At 47.1% G+C, this 26,337-nt stretch overlaps 1 long non-coding RNA gene across 7 annotated transcripts; it reads left to right on the top strand.

Annotated features, from left to right (window-relative positions):
• The first annotated feature begins 22 nt into the window (after nucleotides 1-22).
• Nucleotides 23-24,242, top strand: LOC143434878 (uncharacterized). 7 transcript variants are annotated; one of them, XR_013104730.1, is made up of 4 exons: nucleotides 23-4,127; nucleotides 4,308-5,090; nucleotides 8,641-8,767; nucleotides 22,780-24,242. It is a non-coding gene; the product is annotated as an uncharacterized LOC143434878 (long non-coding RNA). The 7 variants fall into 7 exon arrangements; XR_013104731.1 differs by having other exon boundaries at nucleotides 23-2,775; nucleotides 3,965-5,090; XR_013104729.1 differs by lacking the exon at nucleotides 22,780-24,242 and adding exons at nucleotides 10,079-10,194; nucleotides 11,367-16,362 and having other exon boundaries at nucleotides 24-5,090.
• The last annotated feature ends 2,095 nt before the right edge of the window (nucleotides 24,243-26,337 follow it).

The following is a 26,337-nucleotide window of genomic DNA, read 5'->3' on the forward strand; positions in this document are numbered from 1 at the left end:
GAGAGAGAGAGAGAGAGCGAAGAGACGACGAAGAAGAAGAAGAAGAAGAAGAATAAGAAGAAGAAGAAGAAGAAGAAGAAGAAGAAGAAGAGAAGAAGAGAAGAGAATAGGAGAGAGAGAGGAGGAGAGATTTTCATGTCTGGGTTGCTGAAGACACAGAAGGGGTTTGTGTCTAAGGGACTGTTCCTACATACAGCTCTCTCTCTCTCTCTCTCTCTCTCTCTCTCTCTCTCTCTCTCTCTCTCTCTCTCTCAGATAGGGTCTCAGGATGTAGCCCTGGTTGGCCTAGTACTTGCTATGTAGACCAGGGTGGCCTTGAGCTCGCAGGCCTGTCTCTGCCTCCTGAGTACTGGGATATTAAAGGTATGTGCTACCATGCTTGATGAAATTAGCTTTTTTTTCTAGCTCAATATGTCCCTACAGCATACATAATCACCTCCATGTTACAGAAAAGGAAACTGAGGCACAGAAGTGTAGGATGTGAGTAGCTACTGATATTTTAGCCTGTTTGTGTCCATCTTGCCTCCATTTCTCTCAGTTTCAGAAAAAAATGAATTCAGGGCTAGCTTGGGCTACCTAGCAAATTCTAGGCCTCCCTGGGGTATAAAGCAGGACTCTGCCTCGGGTGTGGGACGTGGCAGGGGAGTGTGCAAGGAACTTCTGGCTTCTGTCACTTATCTTGGCTGTTTTTCACTTGCTCTCCATTTAAAAATCTGCATTCTGGCTTGGGGTTGTATTTCCTTTGGTAGAGTCCTGTTCAGCATGAAGGAGCTCTGGCTGGGTCTCTAGGACCACAGGAAATAGGCCCAGGAATTGATTGACATCTGTAATTCCTGTACTTGGGAGGTAAATGCAGGGGGCTCAGAAGCTGAAGACCATCCTTGATTACGAAGCAACTTTGAGGCTTAGCTTGGGCTACAAGAAACTGTTTCAAAACACAGAACAAATCTGAATCATTTGCGTGTAACCTGGAGACGAAGCAAAGCTTCCCGTAGAACATGCCCATGTGTGTCTTCTAAACAATTCTCCCATACAATTGTAAGGTTGCTCTTGAGATACACAGGCTTACACCAGTTCACATTCAATCTTATTCTAATTTAAATGTCCCCGTTGTGGCTACTCCCAATCAAGGGTCTTACGTGTCAGTGCCTCTTTCTTAACTTTGAACCTAAAATGATCTGGACTTCGTGGACACTGACATTTCTTTGGGAAGCCCTCTGAGCCGCTGGTCTCCTGCAGGGCATCCCAACCCAGATCGCCACACCCATTTCCTGATAATGGTGGAGATGACCCGCTTTGGTGAGAACATCTCACGGGCGGGCCACACCCTCTCTTTTAGTGCTTGTGCGCTTTATTGTGTCAGGCGATTCTGCTATTAGAGGCGGCGTGAGCATCTGGTTAATTGTGGTCTGCCATAGCTATCCATCAGACGTTTGCCCCTCTCTTGTTAATAAGGAACCTGAGGAGGAGTGGGAACTTTAGACTGGATGAGTGTCTGATCCATCTTGCATCAGGTGGTAACAGATACACTGCTGACCCTCACGGGGAAATGCCTGTGAAAAGCTAATTCAATTCTCTAATTTCTTCTCTTCCCCGACCCCCCAAAGCAGCCCACCTTCTGCATGTCCTCATATGCTCAAGAGGTCTGTGCAATTCAGGGTCTTAGCTTATGGCAAGGATTAGTGCTTACAGTCTGGGACTGGCCTCTCAAGTTGGCCCTTGCCCTGGGCCCCCTGCCAGGTCACCGCTAGTGTTTGAGTACTGTCTGGGTTTTCAGAACAACTTGACGTTCCAGGCTTGTACTTTCTCTGTTCTGTGGATGGATTGATAGGGCACACCTCTGAGGGGCCCTAATTCCTGTCACAGAGAATGATATCTATCTATCTATCTATCTATCTATCTATCTATCTATCTATCTATCTATCTATCGATATAGATCTATATATATATCTCCTGTTGTGCATGTTATTGTGGAGTACTGCTGTTTCCCCATCCCTCTCTCCATCCCTCCCTTCTTCTGTCCCTCCTTCCCTCTTCTTTCTCCTTTTTACTTCTTCCTTCCTTTCCTTCCTCTCTTCTTCCCCTGTCTCTCTTCATCCATCTTTCCTTCCTTCCTTCCATCCCTGTCCTCCTGACTCAGCCTCCTCAGGTCGGGAGGTATAGCATGTGCCACCACATCTAGCTTTGAGGCATTGCTATTTGTTGGTTTTATTAGTGGGTGCTGTTAGTATTCCTTCCGGGCTCCACTCAGCAGTTACCTAGCAACAGCCAGGTATGTCTGGCTTACTTATAAAAGGGGCTGTTTGCCCCCTCCTGGCTCTCTAAGTCTCTTATTCTCTCTGACTCTCTTCTCTCCCTTTCTCCCCATCCCACTTCCCCTCTCTCCATGTGTTCCTGGCCAGCCTCTTCTCTCTCTCTCTCTCTCTCTCTCTCTCTCTCTCTTTCTCTCTCTCTCTCTCTGCCCTTCTCTCTGCCTTTACTCCCTTCTCAACTCACCTTCCCATGCCCCAAATAAACTCTATTCTATACTAAACCTGTCATTGGGTGGTGCCTCAGGGGAAAGGGGTGGCTCAGCATGGGCTTGCAGAGGCACCCCGCCCACCACATCATACCACTCTCTACCAAACATATTTTTGTCTCCTTTTTTATACAACACGACATTGGTGCTGTGAGACTTGCAGTAGAAACTTGCAGGTTCGCATCTCCTGCTGCCACATGCACTTTCCAGACATCAGGTCGCTCGCTAGTCCCATCTATCCAAACATCATTGAATTGGTAAGTTCCTTCCCCCCACTAGTCATTGTAAATGTCCCCTGGTCCCAGGGAGGGCCTTTGAGCTCGCAGCCACCCTAGAATCCTTGAGGACAGAGTCATTCCCAGTCTTTATGACTGGCCTTCCAGCTGACCCTTCATTCTAGGATATTTTCCCTTGGGTGCGAACTTTCCCTCTGAGTTGGTTCCATTTCCTCACTGCTGCAAAACCAAAAACTGGCCCTAGCTGAGCCACATTTTATCACATGATGACGTGATTACCTGGTCCAGCTGCCACTGTTTCTAACTACTGCATTTTTCCTTGGGACACCAGAACAGGCAAATCTCTAGCTTCTACTCTCGCCGAGAAGAAAATGTCTTTACCTCCATGCCTCCAGGTTAAATTTGGCTCCATTATCTACAAACCAATAACTCAAAAAGTCCACTGACTGGCACTTTAAAAGGAACATTTTGCATCTCTCTTGCCAGGCTTTCCCCTCCCCCTCATTCTCTTGCCACTCCTGGTTCCTTGCCCTCTTGATTCTGCTGACACTGCGCACGTTCTGCCACGCCCCTCGTTCTCTTGCTCACTGCCTGGTACTCTGCATAGCCGTTGCCTATGCTTCCAAGCTTCCATGGCCGTTGCCACCGCCACCGCCTGCTGCAACTCACGCTGCACCCCTCACACTGCACGGCTTAGATTCATCTTTGTCTGTCTCTATCATGCTTCTGCCATTCCACTCTAAGATACTTAGCCACTTCTGCCATTCTGTTCTAAGATATAACAAACATACAACTTCCCTCAGGCAGAGCTGCTGCTTCAGCACCATCTTAACTAAGGGCAGGCCCAAGACCATCCGCCATCTTTGTTATCTTCAGTCCTCGCCATGCTGCCTTTAGGAGTACAGCCTGCTTAAGGTCTCCGAGGACACTTTCCAATTAAGATTTGCAACAGTAAAAAGGCTAAAGACCTTAAAGGCCTTAAAGATAGGTTTAGCCTGGTTATTTTTGCTACCGCTATTAAGTTACAATGTGCTCTCTTTATTTGCTAGACACATCCAGAACAAATAATTAAACAGACTTAGGCTAACTCAGATATGCTTAATAGATACCGGCTCTCAATTGTGTCAGAAATCTGCTAAATATAACGTTAAATGTTTAAGCTTATTATGATAGACAGAGACTCCCAAAGCCTAACAGTTTACTCCCCAAGGTCTCTGAGACGATAGGAACACAGCGACAAGATTCTACCTGGATTGTGGCATGATGACCACTGAGAAACGCTGCTCCATTGCCTTGCCTGCTGCCAGGGCTTGGCCTACACTGTGGACATAGGACATCCAGAGAGTTAAGTGTCTCATATTGCCTATGACAAGGTGAGTAATTTCTCCCATGTTACTATTATTCCTCAGATTCTAGGCCTGATAGCCAGAGTGACTGCCCAAGTTAAGATAGAGACCACAGAGACCTGGGAACTGTTTAGGTAGTGGACTCTAGACCGATCTCTGTCATTTTAATCAATATATGACATCTAGATTATAATTTACTCTTCCCAGATTTCTGACTTCATTGACAGCTAAGCCAACTATAGCTTGACAGCTCAGCTAGAAAACAGACCTAGCTCCTTACACTGAGGTAATCCATCGCCTTATTAGCTCATCAGTCAATTTGTTAACTAGTTGAGACTGCCAGATCTGTTATAAAAAGATAGACAGGTTTGCCTTGCTCACGGGTGACATGATAAAGCGTACACATGTTCAGATGTAAGCTTTCACAGATGCAACCTTGTTACTTCCTGTCTCAGCTCAGTTCCCAGTGACTAAATGCTTTATATTTTCCCTGGTTATGCCACTGTCCTAACATTAATCAAATAGAGTTCTTATAAATTCACCTAACCCTAATAAAACATTCCACTATACAGTTCAACTTTTATAATCACAAGTCCACATTTTAAGTTTTCTTTGAGTGTCTTTTAACTATCCACTTAAGGTGCTTCTCATGCTAAATCTGCACTATCAACTACCACAGTTACAAATTTAAGTTTCCTTTGGTTGTTTTTAAACTATAGACTTAAGGCGTTTCTCATGTTAAACTGTATCATCAACTATCATATCCACAGGGTCAAAGTTTTGAGTTTCCTTTAATTATCTTTTAAATGCAAACTTAGAAATATTTCTCATTATGCTCAATTTATATACATTCAGTTTCATAGACAGAAAAAAAAGACGTTCATGCAATAACAAATAACAATAATAACAAATTTATTTCTTTTACAAACTTATGAGCTCCTGGAAACCCACACAGATCTACCTCTCATGGATCAAACAGACTCCATCCAGGTAAGTACACCTGCCAATCAATAGCCTACGTTCCGCTTGCCACCTATTCCAGACAATGGGATTTCTTTCCTGTCCCCTCACCCCAACCACCAATACCTAAGGGTTTCAAATGTACACCTAAGGAAAAAATTTTTTCTCCTAAACATACTTAACCTTATTCTCTACCTCTAATGTGTGTGTGTGTGTGTGTGTGTGTGTGTGTGCGTGTGCGCGTGCGCGCGCGCGCGCGCGTTTCAGCATCTTGTCAAGTCCAGGCATTGATTCAAAATCTACATCCAGGACAAGCTCCAGAGAAGCAACCCACAGATGCTCTAATCTACGCTCACAGACACAGACACTTCTACTGGGCCTACTCCTTCTACCTACAAATAATTCCCAGACCCTGGACAGCAAGGAAACAGCCAACTCTGCCAAGACTAGGCCAGCATCCCCACGCCCATTTCCTTAGGGTTCCCAGAGACATGTTGCCCTAAAGTCAGCAGGAGGTAGCTAAAGGTCATGACGATCCTATTTCTGCTTCACCATCACCTCTTTCTAGTTTTTTCTTTTTAAAGTTAAACCAAAACAGAAGAATGTTATCATTCCTTCTGGGCACCACCCAGCAGTTATTTGGCGATAGCCTGGCTTACTATAAAAGGGGCTGTCTGTCCTCTCCTTGCCCTCTTACTCTCTTAGTCCCTCTGACTCTTCTCTCACCGACCCCTCTCCCCCTCTCTTCACACCTCTTCTCTCTCTCTCTCTCTCTCTCTCTCTCTCTCTCTCTCTCTCTCTCTCTTTGTGTGTGTGTCTTTCTCTGTCTCTACCCCCTTCTTGATTCTTCTCCCCATGTCCCAAATAAACTCTATTCTATATGAAACCTGTTGTATGGCTGGTACCTCAGGGGGAAGGGATGCCTCAGCATGGACCTGCCGAGCCCCCCTCCTACTGCACCATACTGAGCTCTACCAAACATGTCCTTGTCTCCTTTTTTATAAAACACAACAGCTGGAGATAAAACAAAACAAATCAAAACATCTTTTTTTTTTTTTTTTTTAAATCTTGAATTTATGGCTGAAGTGATGGGTCAGTCATTGAAGTACTTGCTGGTAAACAAGAGAACCTGAAATTCAATTCCCAACACTTCTGAAAGAACTCTTGGTTCTGTGGGCTGCACCTATATTGGTGAGGAGAGAGCACAATTTCTGGCCAGCCAGTCTGGGTGAACTGGAGCACTCCAGGTTCAGTGAGATCATCCCATCTTAAAAATACAAGGTGCAGAACAGTAAAGGAAGATGTCTGATGGCAACCTTTGGCTTCCACACACACGTGCACACATATGCATTGCACATAAATGCTCATGGACAACACCACCCTGCATGTGCACATGTCCTCAAACACACAAGTACAAACTTGGAACACTCATTGATGTTCCTGATCAAATCCAGCTCAGAGCATCCTGCCTTCCCTTCTACTCTTCTGGTGCTGCCACTGACATGGCTTCCCCCTTTGTCACTGGGTTGACAGGTTTACTGGCTCTCCGTATCCTGCAGCACACGTGAGTGCTTTCAGACAGCAGACAAGGGCACCCATGTTACAATCACTAAGCCCTCGGAGTCAGGCGAACACATTGTTTCTTTGCTTTTTAAGCTAGAATGTGTCTGCTTATAGGTGGGTGGTTAGAAACTGTCCAGAATTGCTTGAATTTTATGACAGTTTTCTATATAATTCGATTTAGAGTTAGACTTGTTCATGCCTGTTAAAAAGTCAACTTTGGGTTTTCCTTTTTTGAAAACCTTGCCATGAGTATGAAAAAAAAAAAAAAACATTTAAATGCTTGAAAAAGAGTATGTATATGAAAAAGCATGCATAGGGGAATCCCAGTCCTGCTACCAACTCTTCCACTCCACCCCCACCCATGCCCTGCAGGTAACTATTTTCATTAGATTCTCATTTACTTTCTCTGGTATTGTTGCTTTAAAAAAGCACTGAGCCAGTGGAGAGGGAAAGGGGTAATTTAACTGAAGAACTAGGTGAATCTCTCTCATGGCTAGATTAAAAAGGCAAAGCATGAAAATGGAAGGAAAAATAGTGAGAAATGGAGGCAGAATCTGAGCCACATGCCAGGGTACTGGAGGGGCTCCCAGCCTGGAGAGCCTAAAAATTCAGGTGACCCCAGAGCCTCCCCCACAAAGGCTTTCTAGGATGTTTGTGTTTCTGAAGAAGGAACAGTAGGGTCTTCTCAGCAGGGTGGAGAAAAGATTGCATGAGTTCTGCTCTGTTGGTTGGAGTGCTTTAGAGGAATAGAATGGATACACGTTACAAGGGGGATTTGTTAGAATGTTTAAAATGATTTGTTAGATTGTGTTACATGATAGCAGTTGGATAGTCCAACAGTGTCTATCTGCTTGCTGGAGAGTCTGAGAATCTGATAGTTGTTCAGCCCACAAGGCAGGGTGTCTCAGCTGTTCCACTCTGGTGCTGAAGGCTAGAGGACTCCTGGAGAGTTGTTGGTGTCTGGCTCACATTAGAAGCTGCAGCAACAACATTGTAGATGCATTGACTCTCAAGGAGTGAACATAGATAGGCAAAGCTTCGTTGCTTCTCTCTTGGACCTCCTTATATCCAGACTGCCACTGATTAGTTCTGCCCACTCTGGAAGTGTGTCTTCCCCTCTCAGTTTGGTCTCCCTAGAAATGCCTCTCAATTGATTCCAGGTCCCATCAAGTTGGTCACTGAGATTAACCATCATCACACTAGTCCTTAAGGAAAAATAAAAAGCAAAAGTGATTTCTGGTTGTGCTGGTGCATGTCCTTAATCTCAGCACTTGGGAGGCAGAGGAAGGCAGATCTCTGAATTTGAGGGCAGCCTGGCTTCTAGAGCAAGTTCCAGGACAGCCAGGGATACACAGAGAAACCTCAAAACAATACAAAACACAACAAACAAAACAAAAAAGTAGGACAGTGTTCAGGACTCTGTCTTCTTAGGAAGAGGGGAACTGAATATGAGGAGCAATAGCCATCAATAGGAGAGGATACGGACACATCTCAAAACAACTGGTTTATGGTTTGAAGGTATCCATGGACATTAAGATTGGGTAAAAGGTCCTTAGGTCCCCTAAATGATGGGTGAGGGCTAATCCAGCTGTGGACCATGTGTAGGAAGCAAGGTAGGAAGTATTCTACCTCATCTGAGCTAAGGATGATGAGCTCAAGGAGTACTGTTTATCTCTGTTTGGCAAGCAAAGATTAAGTATAGGCAGGGCTGGAGAGGAGGGTCAGCAATTAAGAGTGCTTGTTGCTTTTATAGAGGACCCAAGTTCAGTCCCCAGGACCAATGTGATGGCTCACAACTGCCTGTAACTCTAGTTCTAGGAGATCTGATGCCTCTGCTGGTACTGCATGCATGCAGTACATAGACATACATTCAGCAAACACTCATACACATGAAATAAAAATAAGTAAATCCTAACAAAAATATTAAATAAAGTATTTAGAAAAAGTTATTGAATGTTCACCAAGGACATTGATGGCAGCGAAGCCTAATTATTAGTGTGTCTCTTTCCCCCTCCAGTGAGGAAAGGTTTTCCAATTGGAAAGAAGAGAATAAACATCACTAAGAAGAGAATGAATTAAAGTCAGGGGAGAAGTCTATAAAGCCAGCGGCGGCATGGGGCAATGAGCTTGGGCCTCTGAGCCTGGTGAGTTATGTCTGCAGCCTTGGAGGGACTTGATGTGATTTCAGAGCCACTGTTGTTAGTCTTTGCTGAATTATGGGGGAAGGGGATTCTGCACAAAGATAACAGGTGGGCATATGAACTCTTGACATTCAAGATGCAGAGAGGTGTGAATTCTGGAAGGGACAGAATGCTCAGCCCGGGTATTCCCACTTACAAGGGATATGGAAAAATGTGACATTTTCAGCAAAGTGGATTTGAATCTTGGCTCTGCTCCTGGATGGGTCCGAGGCAAAAAGTTTGGCAGTCAAATCCTCACTTAATAGCCAGGTGGTATCAGAAGGGTCAAACTCAGGGGAGAGATAGACTCTTTGTGAAAGGGGAGGGCTTCTCATTGATCTCTCCACAGTTTATGCTGTGGACCTTTGTGGGGTTGTAGTGTGCATGGGTCCATTGTTGAGTTGAACTGTGAGCCCCGTGTCTGCCCTCTCAAGGGGCTAGGGCCGTGGCTCAGAGAGGCAAAGACTTGGGAATTTGACTGTGCTCATTCCACGCTGGTGCTGGGTGGACGTCGGGCTATGTGAAGCCGCAGGACTCCACTCATGGCGGAAGAACAGTCTGAGGTCCCGAGAGGGCCGGAACTCTTGGGTTGAGGGGTTTGGTTTTCAAGACCTTGGGTGGGGAGGGGGAGAAGCTCTGGCTTGATCCCATGGGGATGAGAGTCTTGGTCACAGCAACTCACTTGGCTGGGTCACAGCTGGCTCGGCTTGCTTGCTTGGGTGGCTGGGCCTCCATGGCTGGGCCTCCATGACTGGAACTAGAGAGGTCATCAGTGGGAGATTAGGCAGTGGCTTGGTAGTTGAAAACCTTCTCCACAGTTCCCCACGGTGAGCCTCATAGAAGAGAAATAGGCTATGGTCTTAAAATATTTATTGTCATGGTGGAAAATGGATGAAAACTCTACCCTGGTATTTTCAAGGCGGGCCTGAGGTTAAATACTTTTTGCAAGGAGGAGGGTCTGGGAAGGAATACTTAATTGGCTACACCCTCTGGCCTTTAGGTATCTCATTAATATGGAGATCTATCTCAAGGCTCTATGGGCTGTAGTCTCACCCTCCACCTGTGGAGGGGCTAGTGGGCATTGTCCTACATGCCTGAAAGTCAAGGATTGATGGAGGTCTTTGGCCTCGTGTCAGGAGCCTAGAGTCTGGGAGCATAGCAAAGTATATGCTGTCCCTTGCAGGGAAACCTATGAGGTCTCCAACCTGCAGGGTCTCCAGCCATCTCTAGCCGGTGCCCAACCAGAAACCAAGCTGTCCTTTCACTGTCTTACAGATCTCCAGCAGCCATGTTTGTCTGTCTTAGGTTGGTTTCCTCAGTAGCAGACCCCAAGGACTTGGGTAAAACTGTGAGGAAGAATTTCCAGGAAATGTTGGCAGAATAAGAAGCAGGTCAGTGAGGGCAGGTATCTTAGTTAGGGTTTTACTATTCTGAACAGACATCATGACCAAGGCAACTCTTATAAAGACAATGTTTAATTGGACCTGGCTTACAGGCTCAAAGGTTCAGTCCATTATTATCCAGGCAAGCATGGTGCAGGAGTTGCTGAGAGTTCTACATCTTGTACCAAAGGTAAACAGGAGAAGACTTACTTCTCAGGCAGCTAGGTCTTAAAGCCCATGCCCACAGTGACATAGCTACTCCAACAAGGCCGCACCTACTCCAACAAGACAACACCTCCAAATAGTGCCACTCCCTAAGCCAACATATTCAAACCACCACAGCTGGGTAGGTTACTTTTTCTTTTGTTCTTGACTTACAAGAACTATTGCTACTCACAGTCGGAAGGTGCAGGGATGTCAGTCCATCACAGTGGAAAATGCATGACATGGCGCAGGACCTTGAAACAGATGGTAACATTACTTCCACAAGGAAGGAGCAGCAGAGAGTGGACAGATAGTGGAGCTGGCCTATAAACCCTCAAGGCCCACCTCCAGTGACTCACTTCCTCCAGTCAGGCTACAACTAAAGGCTCTACAACCTTTAGTAACGTAATTAAATAAAACAGAGCTACGGCTGAGGACCAAGTATATCAGGGCACATGAACCCATGTGGGGACATTTCACATTCAAACTACAATAGGACAAGAGGAAGGACAGGTGACAGTAAGTCTCATGGAAGGTAACTGGTGAGCTATCCAGGGGACAGTGTGGGTCTTTCTTCAGAATTGCCTCTCTCAAGGTACATTACCTACCGCCAGTCACACTGGGTAAGAGATAGCATAGGGGACATGGATCCCCAGAGTAAGGCAGGCTAAGAGTACTCATCTCCTGAGACCACCGCTTAGTCCCACGGGAGGTGTTTATCAGAAAGACAGGCCAGCCTCGCTGATTTAGTATACATGACCTCCGTAGCCCAGCCCACTCCAGATATCTGCCTGACATTAAAACTTTCCTTCTTGCTTAGACAACACATCTCTGGGGACTAGCTGTAGCCAGACAAAGCACTACCTAGGCCATTTCAGTTTCCTGTGATGGCAAGAGAAACCAAAGCTAAAGAGGTGGCTAGGAACTCTTACAGTGTACACTGGAAAGTATGTGTGACTTCTGCTTATATTTACTAGGTCCAAGCAAGGCTCGTGGCTGTGGCTGTGGCTCGTGGCTCATGGCTCGTGGCTCGTGGCTCGTGGCTCGTGGCTCGTGGCTCGTGGCTCGTGGCTCGTGGCTGTGGCTGTGGCTGTGGCTGTTTCTCTAGCAAATATAGAACCTCCGAGTACTGGGGACGACAGCACAGCATTTCTGGAAAGGCTGATCTTTCATTCTGTCTAAAATATAGCCGTTGCATGCTGGTTGACATGCAGTCTGACACACTCCAGATTGTCAGGAGGACCTGAAGGGAGTTGTCGTGTGTGTGTGTGTGTGCACATGCACACGAGCAGAACTGTGCTTTCCCCCCTAAAGATGACTTCATGCTTGTTAGATCCATCATGCTTGGAAACCCTTCTGCTGTCCAGCAAGCACTGCTTAGAGGAAATTCCAGTCACACAGCCGTCAGCCAGATCAGGTCCTAACTACCTGATAAACACCAGCTCCTTTGGCCCATTTTTTTTCCCAAGTTGCCACCTCCTCGTCCCACATCCTCAGCCACCTTTTGGTCTTGATTTCATTTCTTCTCTGGTCCTCAAGACAGTGACTCCCCCGTGGTCACTTAACACTTCTATCTTCTAACCAAACATTCTAGTCCCAGTACTCAGGAGACAGACACAGACAAAGTTCCAGGCCAGCCTGGTTTACAGAAAGTTCCAGGCCAGCCAGGGCTACAGAAAGAAACCCTGTCTCAAAAAACTCAAAACAATAAAACAGAACAGAACAGAACAAAACAACAAAACAAAACACCAGCATACACTCCCAAACCCCCAAACAAAACACCAAAGGAGGACATTGACCACCTGGGGGTAGACAGGTTCTACTGTTTGTGTGTCTGTGACAAAGGGGCCCTGCAGAACTGAAGTCATTTTAAAGAGACACCTGTGCCCTCCAATTTGACTGCCAGACTATTGAAACAATGGGCCCCAAGAAATGGGAATTCCCCAGAAATTTCATGCTTGAAGAAAAGGAAAGAGGTTCACAACTTGTCAGATGCCTGATAGGACACAATTGGAGTCCAGTGTCCTAGTCGGGGTTACCACTGCTGTGATGAACACTATGACCAAATTGAGCTGGGGAGGAAAGGGTTAATTCGGTTTACACTTCCAGATTATAGTCCATCATTGAGGGAAGTCAGGACAGGAACTCAACAGGGCAGGAATCTGGAGGAAGGAGCTGATGCAGAGGCTACGGAAGGGTGCTGCTTACTGGCTTTTCCTCATGGCTTGCTCAGCCTGCTTTCTTATAGAACCCAGGACCACCAGCCCAGGGTTGGCCCCACCAACAATGTGCTGGGCCCTCCCCCATCTGTCATGATTAAATCGTGTCCCACTGGCTTGCCTACAGCCCAGTCTTACAGAGGTGTTTTCTTCACCGAGGCTCCCTCCTCTCCGATGACTCCAGCTTGTGTCAAGTTGACATAAAGCTAGCCAGAACATCCAGATAACAATGGGTCAGTGGTGGGAAGGGTCACAGCTTGACCTGCTCATATGTGCAGATTCCCAGCTCTCTGTTTAAAATGTAATCTCACTGGATGACCCTCAGAATAGACTTGGGGAGTCACTAGATCCCTTGTCTTCTCAATGTGAGCACTTTGAATACATTTCTATGCTCTGCTTTCTTGTCTTATTGAGGACTGGTGGCTGAGATTGACTTCTTGGGGTATAGAGTGTGACCCCAAGTTTGGTAATGTGCCTAAGCAGTGAGCTCTGATGATTACTTTGTCTCTGGAACTGTTTCCATCTGACTTTTCCTCTTCTTCATCTTTCTTCTCTTCTTTGTTGGTGTGTGTCTGTGTGTGTCTCTCTGTGTGTATCTATCTGTCTCTGTGTGTGTGTCTTTCTGTGTATCTGTCAATCTGCATGTGTGTCTGTGTCTTTGTGTATGTGTGTCTCTGTGTGTTTCTCTGTGTGTGTGTCTATCTGTCTTTGCCTCTGTCCCTGCCTCTGTCTCTCTCTCTGTCTCTCTGTCTCTCTCTCTCTCTCTCTCTCTCTCTCTCTCTCTCTCTCTCTCTCTCTCTCTCTCTCTGTGTGTGTATATATATATATCTTTGTGTGTGTGTTGAGGCAGGATCTCATGTCTCCCAGGGTGGCCCTGATCTCTCTGTGTGGTACAGGATAGAAGGATGACCCTGAACTCCTGACTCTCTTCCTCCACCTCCCCAGTGCTGGGTGGCAGCTTGTAGCCCACCAGGCCTAGTTCATGCAGTGCTGGAGATGGAGCCTCAGGCCCCATGCACGTTAGGCAAGCACCCTCCTGGCCAAGCTGCCTCCTAGCCCCTGCCTTCACTATAAAGAGAAGGCTCACACACCTTCCCACTAAGTCATCAGCCAGGAAAGGAACTGCCCCATGCCCTAGTCTTCTCTCTCTAGTCTTCCCTGTCCCTGGTGCTGGTGACTCTCACACCTGATTCACATGCAGAGCTGAGCTCACTGTGTCTGCTGGTGACTTCTGTGGGGTCAGTGCTGTATGTTGTGATTGGGGGGGGGGGCTCAGACCAGCAGTGATCAGACCTTGCCAGAAGGGAGCTTTTGTTTGCAGGCTTTTTCTGGGTCACAGGTACAGGCACCCCATTTCCATTCTGGAATGGAACGCTGAGAGGGAGGCAGTTTATTTCCCTGAATTTTGCCTCCTTATCAACAGGGACAGTTTGTTTTTCTTTCTGATTCTTAGATCCAGAATTTCAGAACTGGAAAAGACTCCCCTGCTGTTTCATTCAAGCAGACAAAAACCTCAGAGCTTAGCTCCCCACAGAGCATCTTGGCGATTCAGCATGAAGAATATTTTTAATTGTCGTTCCCAATTAGACACTATGTACTTTCTAGTGTACCCACCTGACTTTGATGTCTGAACAGACCCATTCTCTACCTGGCTCTGTTTTGTTGTTTTTACTGGCCTTAGCAGGGTCTTTTGTGAGCTGGTAATTTGGTCCCTGGTTTCTTAGCAACCAGGAACTTTTCCAGTTCGCGGCTGAACCAGACCTTGAAGTTGCAAAGTTTAAGTTTATCTGAGAACTTGCTGAAGAACAGAGTCTGTCCCGAAGCCAGTGATTTTAAATGAATATTTGGATAAGAAATTTATCTGGAGCTTCAGGAGAGGAGTACTCACAAAGGCAGCAGGCACAGACTGTATATACGGAGACTGGTATGGTCCAGATTGTCTCCTGTTCCCAGCTGGTCCATTGTTCCCTGACCCAGTAGTGTCAGGCACCTCCTGTCCTCTGAGATGTACCCAATAAGAACTGGTCATGTCTTAGCCTAGGAGAAGTCCCCCGATGTGCTATTTCTCTTCGAGGTCAGCAGCTGGAAACAAAGTTCACATACATTTAGTACCTGCCCACCGTGTGTGAGGTGTTTGCTGAGAGAGATATACAGATCACACCAGAGCCTCAGAGCACTCATAGTTTAGGGGGTGGGAGGAGACAGACAGATAAACACCCTATAGTCCAGGGTATAGACACATTACTTATTTAGCTTTCTCCTCAGTGGAGGATTTGATTCTGATGCAGACTCTTTATTCTTCAGTCTGGCAGTGGGCCAAGCTGGCTCTCAGATGGACTCTATCGGGGCAGTCATCAGTGGTGCCTACATTTGGCTCGCTCAGGGTAGATAGCTCGGGGCCCCTGGATTTCCTCTGTGGAGGCCTGGGTTCTCAGAGCCAGTCAGAATGTGGATACTCGTCTATGGCCTCACCCTGGTGAGTACCCAGCATCACTGCCAAGCATGCTGACAGCTCAGAAGGTAAAGGCACTTCCTGACAAGCCTGGCAGCCTGAGCTCCATCCCTAGAACCACAGGGTGGGAGGAGCTAACATACTCTGGCAAGTTGTCCTTTGGTCTCTGCATACACATTATAGCCTGTGTTAGGTCTCCCTTCGCATAAATAAATGCACATAAATCAAACATTGCTATGTGGGTAGAGGGTATCATGAGCAATGGGGACACAGAACCATGTCTTCACAGAAGGAGAGTGGGAACGTTTATAGTTAGGTTCAAAAGCACCACTCGGAAAGGATATTTTGGGCCAGGAGTTACGGATTTTAGGGGTGGCACTGTTCTGCTCTTCCTCACAATGTGACCTTACGTTAGCTACTTGTCTGCTTGGAACCATAGCTTCTTCCTCTGGGCAGTAAGGGGCTCCCAAGACACCGGAAGTTCCTTCTAATGAGGACGCACAGCAGCGGAGGTGGCTCCCGACCCCTTATTATGTGTGAGTGGAGTGTTTACCATAGGAGCAGCTGACTCAGCTGGACTGCTGGACAGATGCGAGGCTTAGAGCTGTCATGATGAGGCTCAAGGGCTATGGTCTACTTCTGTGGTCTTATAGACAAGAAAATTGAGGCTCGGAAGGGTTAAAGGTCTTAGGCACGGTCCAGGAGTAAATCAGTGATGGCCCGAGACTAGCAGGCTGCAGGCCACCAAACCACAGGCCATAAAACTCACCTATTATACAGTTACACATGGAATGTCACCCAAACATCTGCCATCAGGAGGGCTTTCCTTCCATGGCCTGAAAGAACATCCATAAAAAGCCAGCTGGAAATTTTCCCATCATGGGAGACCTGGAAAATCATCACCTGTGTTTAGACGCTTGGTGGCTAGAGCTGTGCCTGGAGCTGCTTTTCTTGGGTCTTTAGCCCAGGATAGCAACAGAATGAGAATAGACCTGAGGAGCAGGTTGAGGAGAGGTAAGCTTGCTTTCTGGTTTGGGTTCTGATGTATCTCATACCAGCCATATTCAGAAATGGTTCTTGTGCATATATAATAGAGTGATTGAGTTCAATAATAGATGACAAGAGAGGCCACGGGAGGTGGAGGAGCAAAGGAGAGGGAGTCTAATTTCAGATTAAATTGGAAAGGACACCGAGCCCCTGAGAGATGGAGCTGGGAAGGCAGATGAGGCCAGTGGTACCAGGAAGAAAGAGAGTGGGCGAGATGAGTCACTGTGGTTCATTAAGGCCCTAGGAGCAAGGAAAGAGGAGGGGGAGGAGGAAGGAAAAGATGGAGGGGTGGAAGAAGGGGGGACAGAAGGAGAGTTGGACAAAGATGAGGAAAGAGGGGAAAATGACAGGGAGGGGGAGGAAGAGAGAAAGGGGGGGAGGGAAAGATCCAGCCCAGTGTGGTAATAAAAGGTGGGAAAACGCTGTAGTCACTTTTCAAGGAATTGGATTACTGTATTTGAATTTTCAAACACACACACACACACACACACACACACACACACACACACCAAGGGCGTGTTGAGCATATTCCCCAACCCGCAACACACACACACAGAGACAGAGAAAGAGAGATAGGCATACATAAACACACAGAAACACAGTCACACACACAGATACATACAGACACATAGACACAGACAGACAGACACAAAGACAGACAGACAGACACACACACACACACACACCACACAAGGGTGTGTTGAGCATATTCCCCAACCCACTTTCATGTCACATGCACATAGGTGATTTTTACGTCTATGCACAGTCTAGGATCCATGAGTGAGAGACATATAATATCTTTCTGGGACTGGCGAAATTCACTTAGTGTGATGACTTCTGCAGCATGCATTTTCCTCCTAAGGACAGAACTTTGTTTTCCCTTATACTGAAGGAAAACCCATTGCATATATAAACCACAGTTTCTTTGTCTGTTCCTCTGTTGTGGGGTGCCCAGGTTGGTTCCAGAATGTGAGTATTGTGAATAGCTGCTGTCACATTTAGTCTGGAGAATAAAGGGGGTGAGGGGGACAACCCACAAAAGCAGAGAAAGGATGTGAACCTCTGACTCTTCCTGACACATGGGCTTTCCAGAGCTGGGTTAGTCACGATGTGGCCTCATGTAGAGCCACCTGGCTGCTGGTTTGCTCATAAGCTGCTGGGCCAGTTTTGCTATCAGCTCAGATGCTAGGGAGAAACAGTCAAGTTGGAAACATCTGGCCAGCCAGCTGGGGCTCTGTGGAGGAGCTGACTCCCTGATCTGCAGTACCTCCTCATTCTCAACTGACCTGCTCCCTCACCCCAGGTGTCCTCACATTCTCGGCTAACTCACCCCCATGGTTGTGAAGTGGCTGAGAGAAGGGAGATCTGTTAGACTCTGGCTCTGTATGAGGAGACAGCTCACTATGGCAGAGGGGATGTGGAGGCGAGAGCATGAAGCCAGTGGCCACGCCCCACCCGTTGTCAGGAAACACAGGTGAAGACCAGTGCCCAGCTCACTGTCTCCTTTTTATTCACAGGGCCCCAGCCTGTGTCACCTACCGTCAAGGCGTATGTTCCTAGCTCAAGGAACCCAACCTTGAAACTCCCTCACAGACATGGCTGCAGGCTTGTGATTCTATCAGCCGAGGTGACAATTGGTCAACTCAGTCACCCATCAGTTACCCATCAGTCAAACACCACACCATCTACTGGCTCCTAAAGCCACCCCTTCTGGTCTTGCCACAATGTAGACTATACCTGCTCCACTTTTTCTCCTTGCAACCCACTCCTGCCTCTCTTCAGCTTGTCACAGCTGTCCACTTCAGTTTCCAACACACTCATCCTCCTCTCCGATGTTCATCTCTCTTTTCCCGTGTTACGTAGCGATTCTGTTATCTCAGCGCTTCATGGTACAATCCAATCGTATTTACAAGACTAAAACCCTGATAGTGTAAAAATATCCTTTATAAGATTAAACCCTTTGGGTTCCAGCTGGACACCCCCGGAGCATGGATTTCCATCGTTTTCACTCTCCAGAGTACACTAGAAATGATATTTGTACAGCTCATGGCGTCAGCTCATCAGTCAGCGCAGGCTCTACCTGGCCACTCTCTGGCAGAGGTTTCCAGCCATCTGAAGTCCATTCTTAGCCCAGTCATTCAGAGGTCTATGGGATTTAACACACCCCAACTCACAACGGATACTCATTTTAGAGTTGTATGTTGCTTGTTTGGCCTTTGGCTGCCTCCACAAAGGACATCAATCCCAAAGACTTGAAAGGCTGGTCCTCTGCTAGACCAGTGTGGTGGTGCACAGCAGGACAGAGCAACCTGCCTTAGTCAGGAAAGTTCAGCCACATAACACCGGGGGTTGGGGCTTTCAAAACATCACTCTAGTTACCAGTGCCTGGGTCAAAAAGGAGATAGATGACCCTGCAGTCTCCATGTTTGTGAGTTTTCATTTTGTCTAGCAGTAGGGACCTGACAAGCCTGTGGGTTCCAACAGAACTCAGGAAACCTGTGAACCTTAGAGAAGGCTGCACCTTGGGTATTGAATGGAGGTTGAGGGTCGGTCAGGCTGGGAGAATGCTCTGCTGAGAGAAACCAAAGTCATGCCCTTCACCCTTCTGCTTGGGCCCAAGGTGGAGTACAAGTCTCCAGGAGGGCACGTGGGGAAGCACCACTCCAGGTCCAGCCAAGGACAGAGGCAGAGGCATGGCCGTGATGCCGATAAAGCGCCCCCTGTAGGCTGAGGGCCTGTTTTGGTGGAAGACTGTGGGACTTTAGGAGACAGCACTTTGCAGGAGACAGTGGGCACCTGGGGGAGGGCCTTGAGGTTTTACATCTACCTTCACTTCCTGTCTCTTTTCTACTTCCGGAGTGCCGATGTGATGTGACGAACTGGCTCAAGCCACTGGTGCCATGACTTTCTGGCATGTGGTTGAGTGGGGTGGAGGCTGTGGACACGTGATTAATAGAGGGTGGCTGGAAGATGCCAGAATTCTAGCTATTGTCTTTCTGGGTACCTTTACCTGGACCTCACAACTACCTGTTGTGTTCAGTTGTGTACCATTCCTGACCTGGGAGTTTTCATCCTTCTTTCTCTCCCTCTCTCCCTCTCTCCCTTCCCCCTCTCTCTTTCATTCCTTCCTTTCTTCTTTGTTTCTTTCTTTGTTTCTTTTTCCTTTCTTTCTTTCCCTTTCATCTCATGTAGCCCAGGCCAGCCTCATCTTGCTATGTAGCTGAGGATGGCTTTGAACTCCCGATCCTCCTGTCTTTCCTCTCAAGTGCTAGAATTACAACTATGAACCACTACATCTGGTCTCCATTCACTTTCAGCAACACATTTTCTAAGCAACCCTCAGATCATCTTTCTAAGACAAGACCTGGTCTCTTGATTGTGTTTCCTGAATCTTTCTCACAGGCTCCCAGTGCAATGGTGACAATCTTGACCTAACCTCAGATTAGAGTCATTTTCTTGGGAAGGCCATTTCTTCCTGCCTCTCCAGTTTGGGGTTAGAATTTTTGCTCTGGGTTGAGGGGTGGGTATTTATAGAAAGTTCTCTTGGTGAACTGAGAGTGCAGCCAGAGTTGAACCTTCTGTCTTACAAGGTCAAGTGTGAACTTCTGTGTGTCTCTGTCCGTGCAACTTTCTTCCCCACCTCCTGGTCTACTCTTTCCCTACTCCCTCCTTAAAGCTCCAGCCACAGCAAACTTGAGCTGTTCCTGAGTGTCAGGCTCCCGGGCTTCACATCAGACGCTGGCAGCCCTCCTGTGGACTGGCCTCCTGGATGCCTTTATTCTGGGTTCTTCTGATGTAGTATCTCCTCTGCCTGCAGGATGTCCTTGGCCATCACATAGCTTCTCCATGTCTTCTGGATGCCTCACCCGGGCACACTTCTTCATTGCAATGCCCACCACGGAGTCAAACAGATGTGGCTGCTGCTTCCTAGTGACTTTGAAGCCTTGCAGCTTCTCGGCAGCACTCGCACACTTACATGATTCCCCAGGGCTACTCAGCCTCCACTTTATCTGCAAAAGAGGTCAACAATGCTCTTACTTATTTATTTACATTAGTTATGTGTGTATGCGTAAGCAGGTGTCTCACTCAATGTCCTATTGCTTTGAAAAGGCACCATGACCACAGCAATTTTTATAAAGGAAAGCATTTCATTCGGGCTGGCTTACAGTTTCCGAGGTTCAGTCCATTGTCATTGTGGCCGAAAGCTTGGCAGCATGCAGGCAGACACAGTGCTGGAGAGGGAGCTGAGAGTTCTACATGTGGATCCACAAACAGCAGGAAAAGACTTGGGTTTTTGAACTGTTAAAGCCCGCCCCCAGTGACATACTTCCTCAAACAAGGCCACACCTACTCCTACAAGGCCACACCCACTCCTACAAGGCCACACCCACTCCTACAAGGCCACACCCACTCCTACAAGGCCACACCTACTCCTACAAGGCCACACCTCTTAATCCCTCTCAAGTACTGCCATTTCCTGACAACCAAGTATTCAAATAAATGAGCCTGTGGGGACCACTCCTATCCAAACCATCATAGCAGGTATGTGTGAAAGCTACTCCTGGGGGCTGTCCACCTCATTTTTTTTGAGACAAGATCTTTCACTTTGCCTGGAACTCACTGACTCACTGAGTGCTGGGCTGGCAGGACAGTGAGCCTCTTTGATCCTCACCTCCCCAGCGTAGGAATTATAAGCAGTTGTTTTTTTTTTTTTTTTTTTTTTTTTTTAATGAATTCTGGCTGGCACTCAGTTCATGACGATTATGTGGTGAGCACTTTACCAACTCAGTCATTCCCCTAGCCCCTGCATGCATTTCTTATAAAGACTCACGGAAATGACCCAAGTAGAGAACATGTTACAGAGAGATATTACAGTCAGGATCAGGTACTCCCAGGCCTTAAATAAATGGTAGTTTCTGATATTATCTGGACCTCTGCCACTGCACTAGGGCTGTTCAATAGAAATGTTACAAGTGTCACAGATATAAGCTACATACATTATTTAAATGTATTGTTTATTAGTGTGTGCTTGTGTATTTGTGTGTGCATGTGCATGTATGTGTGTGTTCCTGTCTGTGTGTGGGCACGTGCGTGTATGTATGCTTGTGCCTGAGCCTGTGTGTGCATGTGCATGTGCGTGTGCATGTGCACACACATGTGGCAGACCTGGGACAACATTCAGGAGTCAGCTGCCTACTTCCACTGTCGCATCTGGAGACTGACTTCTGGTCACCAGGCTTGGCAGTAAGTGCTTTTACTCGCTGAGCTGTCTTGTCAGTCTCACAGGCATAATCTTAAAAAAAAGCATATAAAACTTAAATAGTGTATCTTACTAAATTCAATTGGTATGCCCCCAAATGTATCCTGTTAGCAGTTAATCTGAATAGTTTTTAACGAGATGCTTTCAGTTTTTAAAACCTCATCTTTGTAATCCTCTGTGATTTTGCAGTGACTGGTTTCCCATCTCGCTTTAGGCTCTTGACTTTTTAAAGCGTTCTGTGGGTGGCCACGACCAGTAGCTACTGTATGGGATGAAGCATTGTTAGGCTCTAGAAGGACTGTGGGTGTCCTGACAACAGGCACCATGTCTGCTGTTCATCTGCTTCCCTCAGAGCACAGCAGTGGAGTAAGGCTTAATAAATATTTATGAGTTGCTTTTGCATTAACTCAGGGTCACAGCATCGCTAAGGCAGGTGCTTTGTATACAGTCACTGGCTATAATAACAGGAAATGGAGACCAGGCAGTGAACTGGACTGCCTTACTCTGTCAGATGGGATGGAATGGGGGAGGAGGGCGCAGGGAACCTCTCCAGCAAAGAGCTGAAAAGTCCCAGTGCCCAGTCTCTGCAGCTGGCTGTCTTCCTGTGATCTCTGTGTAAGTGCTCATGGCCGTGACCAACATTTGTGACAGAGCACAGAGTTCAGAGTTTTATGGGACTCAGTCCATCGTGGTGGGAAGACTGTGGTGGCAAGGGTGTGAGGCAGCTGGGCACAGCGCTTTTGAAGTCAGGAAGTAGAGAGATGCATGGAAGCACACAGCCTGCTCTTCCAGCCTCCAGCCATCCTGGAGGTCAGTCTGCCCACAGTCAGGATGGGTCTTACCTCTTTAAGTTAACCCCTTCTGAAACACCCTCATAGATACTCATGATTCAAAATCCAGTTACTCTGACAATTAGCATTAAACATTATAGCCTGCCTTTGAATGAATCTCATACTAAGTTAGAGGTTGCCCTATCTGACCTACTGACAGGATGCGGGTAACATCTCAGAACTTCTGTGGGAGAAAGTGGACTAGAGGGAGCTTGGGGAGAGGATTACGCTAACAGGTTTGTTAAGTGGCTTCGAGTCAACTAATGAAGATTCCAGGAGCCAAAGTCTGGTCCTTTGGAAACCCCTCAAGTGCTTTCAGCTGCTGAGCCATTTCCAGCCTCCTATCTCTTTGGAGATAGTATCTGTCACTGAATTAGGAGTTTGACCATTCAGTTGGACCACCAGCTAGCCCAGAGGGTGTAAAGATGAAGGACTTCATCTTTCTTTGCTGGGGTGACAACATTCATCACTGTACCTGGCTTTTCTGTGGGTGCCGGGGATCCAAACTCAAGTCTTCAGGTTCTTTTAGTGAGTACTTTTAGCTCCCAAGCCATGTTCCCAGCCCGTAATTTGTTTCAACAGTCTGTCTCATTGCCTCGATGGGAATCAGCATTTGTTCATTCATCGCGGGCCTGGTGTCCTCCCCATCGTACGCGCTGGCTCTTGGGTCTATGAAGAGCCAACTTGAAGTCTCCAAAGAGTGATGGGCCTGAGGATACGTGTAAGGAGGTCCGTGTAAAGTATTTTCTTTCCGGAACGTGGCTCTTCTCAGAGAGAAAAACTGATCCAAAGCCCTCATGCATAATGGAGGTGAGTGTCTGTAATGGTGAGCGCTAATCAATTGTGAAATCCAATCAATGCCGGTGTGCCTCATCTGGGAAACAAATGTATTAACCAGAGGGGGGTGGTCTGGACACCAGCTAGAGAAAAGGGACCCCCAAGGAGTAGCAATTTGTTAGTGTTTTTCCAAGGGAGTCTGTCTGGCTGACAGGAACATCCGCTTAGCCTGACAGGTGGGCCCAGGAGGACAGGAAGTGCTAGGCAGTTGTAGCTTACCGACAGGAAGCATTAAGATCATCCTGCAAGACTCTGGCACCCAGACCAGACAGGCTGTGTGTAAACAACCGTTTTCCCCAGCACTTACCTTGAGTCAGTGGATAAGAGGCTCTGGGTTTTTTTTTTACAAGCTCAGTTGTCTCTGAATTACTGTGCTTTCTGGCTGGTCCATCCATTGCTTGAGAACTTGTGCATGTACACTGAGGACAGCCCCACCTCCCAAGTGCTAGGATTATAGGAGTGTGCTTCTATATCTGGTTTATATAGTACTGGGGATTGCACCCAGGACTTCCTGCAAAGTGGGCAAGTGATATAATGACTGAACCCCACTGTTAGGTTAACAGCATAGCTTTTTGTTTAAACTTGAGGACTCTGTGGCTGCTTGGAGTTTGAGTCTAGGTTCTGTTCCTGAGCAGCTCTGAGATCTTGGACAAGCTTCTTTAAGCTCTCAGTGACTTATTTGTAAAGAGTGACTGTGTAGAGTGAAAAATTATAAAGACCATTTTATAAAATATATACAGGCCTTTTCTTTACCCCTAGACCTGAGCAAAAGAATGCAGGTTCCAGAAAGTGGAACTGGATGTAAGATTTCAGGCCTTCACTGCCCTGGGATACATTCCGGGAAGAGTAACATTCCTCAGGCCTCTGGGAAGAAAACCCGCCTGTGGGTGGGGAAGGCACAAAGCAGGAAGACACATTCCTGACCACAAAGAAAGATTCAAGTCATCTGGGTGGTTCCCAGAACTAGCTAACTTTCCACTGTTCTTGGTTACCCCTCCCCCTCTTGAGGTCTTCCCAGTGTTACAGCCTGCTGATGTTCAAAATTTGTAAAGCAACCAATCATGTGTAACTGCACAAAAATTCCTCCCTTTCCCGACCCTGTGCTATAAAAAGTCCCTCAGCTTGCTGGCCTTTTGTCAAATTCTGTTCCTGCGTGGACGAGCAGTTTGACTGTTGGCTAGCCAACTCTCCCTAATAAACCTCTGCTGATTGCATCCAGGTACAGTGTCTTGTGATTTTTGGGTGGCCGCAATTTCCCGAGACTTGAGTAAGGGTCTCCCGACTTTGGGGCTCTTGATTTGCACTGGTCCTGTAGGCTAATGTCATAATTGAACAGATTGGGCTGTGGGAGCCTTCCTTGTTAGCTAAGCAACCAAGATCCAGTGACCATCCTGGACCAGGTATATACTGGGGTTGGTTATGGATGTGGCAGTGATACAGGTACTTGGCTGGGATGAGAGGGAGGCTGAGACCTGGTTGGCCATCTCAAAGCACACCTAGCAAGTGCTGGCATGCTGCTGGGTCTAGCGTCATTCAGAGACATGGGTCTACTTGTTTTTATTTTTCATTGCCGGGAGGGTCACAGCCGAGTGTAGGGGTCAGAGTGCAAGAGCCAGAAGGTCACAGCTCAGTGCAGGGGTCAAAGTGCAGGAGCCAGAGGAGTACAGCCAAGGGCCCTCAGGTCACAGCAGAGTGCAGGGTCAGAGGAATTCAGCCCCATGCAGGGGCTAGAGGAGTACAGCAGAAGTTCCCGGGGTCTTAAGATGCAGCCCAAGAGAGTGAAACTCAAAAGGAAGAGACGGGCTGGCGTGGGGGGGTCATGGTTGGCTACTCCAGTGTCCATGTCTGCTCTTCCCTAGGCAGTGGAGGAAATCTTTAGTAAGCTCCTGTCTCAAAAAGCCAAACCAAACCCAGCCAGCCATCCAAGCAAGCAAGCAAGCAACCCAACCAACCAACCCAACTAGCCAACCCAACCAGCTAGTCACCCACCCATCCACCCACCCAACCAACCAAAACCAAAACCCAAGGAATTACATGTGTATAAGCTACAGCGTTAGCACCAGAAAAGAAAGTCATGTAGCAAAGAAGTTGGGAAAGGGTCTAAATCTGCTGCTAGACTTTCTCCAGCCACTTGGAGGGAGCCTTATAAAATCCAGGGAGCAGCTGAGTGTAGAGGCAGAGGTGCTTGCCCAGTGTGTACAAGGCTCTGAGTTTGATTCCAGAACCTCCGACTCACATAAACACTACAACACAGTAAAGTAAGCTTTGCCCCTTTCTTTGGTAGATTTAAAAAAAAATAGATTTCTTTATTTATTTTATATATGAGTACACTGTAGCTGTTTTCAGACACACCAGAGGAGGGCATCAGATCCCATTACAGATGGTTGTGAGCCACCAAGTGGTTGCTGGGAATTGAACTCAGGACCTCTGGAAGAGCAGTCAGTGCTCATAACCACTGAGCCATCTCTCCAGCCCCATAGTGGATTGCTTTTTGATTCTGCTTGTGATCTTACAGAACCGAGGTCTGTTTTGGAGAATTTGCCTCTTCCCCACTTTTAACAGACATAATGACAATATTATCAAGTCATCATTTAAAAGCTTACAATTTGGGCTGGGAGATCAGTTGTATAAGTGCTTGCCTTATAAATTCAATGTCTTATGTAACAACCAATCAACCACAACAAAACCCAACAAGTGACCCAATGTGTGATGGCATGCACCTTGAATCCCAAAGCTGGTGGTTGGTGTCTGCAGCTGGCTGATTGGCCATCCACTCTGATTGCTGAGCTCCTGGCAGAAAAAAAAAGGATGAACAGAGCCTAGAGAATGACAGATTTGTTTTCTGACCTCTAAACTCAAGAACACACATATACGGTTATGTACACACACACACACACACACACACACACACACACACACACACGAATATCTAATCTACCATCTTTTAAAATTGTATCTTATTTTTGTTTTGCACATAAGTATCTTTGTCTTCTTATATGTGTACAGGGCCCATGGAAACCAGAAGAGGGCATCAGATCCATTACAACTGGAGTTTTAGGTGGTTGTGAGCCCCTGTGTGTGTTGGGAACTGAACCTGGGTTTTTTGTAAGCAGCAAGTGGCCTTAACCGCTGAGCTGCCCAAGCTCAACATCCCTGCTCCATGACCCACGTTCTATTCCTTAAGTCCCTGGAAAGAGCCGGATGCTATAGCACTCATCTGTGGTCCCAGAACTCCTATGGCTAGAGATAAAAGGCAGAGACAGAATTGTCTAGAAGCTCAAAGACCAGAGGAAAGTACAGAGA

The sequence above is a fragment of the Arvicanthis niloticus genome, chromosome 17 (genome assembly GCF_011762505.2).
Source record: "Arvicanthis niloticus isolate mArvNil1 chromosome 17, mArvNil1.pat.X, whole genome shotgun sequence".
NCBI classification, from domain to species: Eukaryota; Metazoa; Chordata; class Mammalia; order Rodentia; family Muridae; genus Arvicanthis; species Arvicanthis niloticus.